Source organism: Aplysia californica, unplaced genomic scaffold, assembly GCF_000002075.1.
Source record: "Aplysia californica isolate F4 #8 unplaced genomic scaffold, AplCal3.0 scaffold00893, whole genome shotgun sequence".
In the NCBI taxonomy this organism is placed as follows: domain Eukaryota; kingdom Metazoa; phylum Mollusca; class Gastropoda; order Aplysiida; family Aplysiidae; genus Aplysia; species Aplysia californica.
The window spans coordinates 248839-250413 of record NW_004798163.1 but is presented as its reverse complement, the minus strand read 5'-3'; positions in this window follow the sequence as shown (position 1 = coordinate 250413).

Sequence of the window (1575 nt, the reverse complement as noted above, 5' to 3'; positions counted from 1 at the left end):
GACCACACAAACAAATCTATCTCACAACCACCACAACCCCTGACCACACAAAGAAATCTATCTCACAGTCTCCACAACCCCTGACCACACAAACAAATCTATCTCACAACCACCACAACCCCTGACCACACAAAGAAATCTATCTCACAGTCTCCACAACCCCTGACCACACAAACAAATCTATCTCACAACCACCACAACCCCTGACCACCCACACAGCTGTCACACAAAACTGTAGAGAGAGACTGGAAGTGAAATGAAAACAAACGAGTAATGAATGGAAGAACTACAACTAACCAACAGCTGACCAAAACAAAACGTTGAAGACCAGGGAGGCTGAGCCATGCCAGGCTTGGATAAAAAGACGTAATTCATCATAACAAAGTAATGAATCATGTAGTAGGACCTACAGGAGATTCTGGAGGAGAAGAACGGACAGACAGTGGGAATGGCACAGAGGAAAGCTTGTCATTTAGCGAGCACACGGCAAACATCATCACGGTGTTGTGCCATCACCACAAACAAAACAAAACAAAAGTCAATGCTACCGGTAATCAAAATGCTGAAGAGGAAAAAACTCCTAACAAAAAGCAGTAAGCAATATTTATATATGTGAGTCATCGTGGTGAAACCAGGCGCGCGTCAAAATACAGAAATTGGAGAAACAGGCATTTTCCCCCAAATTTGGAAAGTTGTATAGAATTTTTATTTGAGGCTCAACCTCCTTTATGTCCAAAAAAACCAACATATTTCCATGTGAATTTTACTGAAAAACATTAATTAAAGGCACAAAATAAGTCTTTTTTTTTGGTTTTCAAGGACTCTTTAGCTATTGGAGTTACCAAACTTTGGTGACCATTTTCTCCCTAATTTCACAACTGAAACCAGGCCATCCCACTTCCTTTAATCTCAAATATCCCAACTTCTAAATCTCCACTTCTGTTCAAGATAGATGGATACTTATTTTATTGACAGCAAGGCAAATAAATCAGCTTTCAGATAATACCAATAACTCTGCACGCCCAAAAATTGACGAGAGCCTGACTCCACAACGCCGTGACACACACACATATAGATCTATATATAACATATTTTGTTTCCCTGAAGGAACTAATGCATTTTGGACACAGTTGATCAATCACATAAATGTATGCTGGAGGAAGGAGAAATACATGTTGACAAATCAAATCAACTTCCAATAATGCCTGAATAAAGTTGAAACAAAACAAAGACAGCAGCACAAGCGTCAGTTGTTGCCAAATACAAAAAAGTTGACAAAAATACAATTCACAATTATATATAAATATATGCAAAATAGGAACGGGGAAGAAACTAGATAATGTCAGCAAATGATCAATCATTTTTCTCAGGAGAAACCAACAAGACTGCAGACTGTTACAAACTCTCAACATGTTTCACCAGTTAGCAAGATACAGCAGTAGTCAGTCACATTTGTACCACATACAGAGAGTGTTACAGTAGTCAGTCAGTCACATTTGTACCACATACAGAGAGTGTTACAGTAGTCAGTCAGTCACATTTGTACCACATACAGAGAGTGTTACAGTAGTCAGT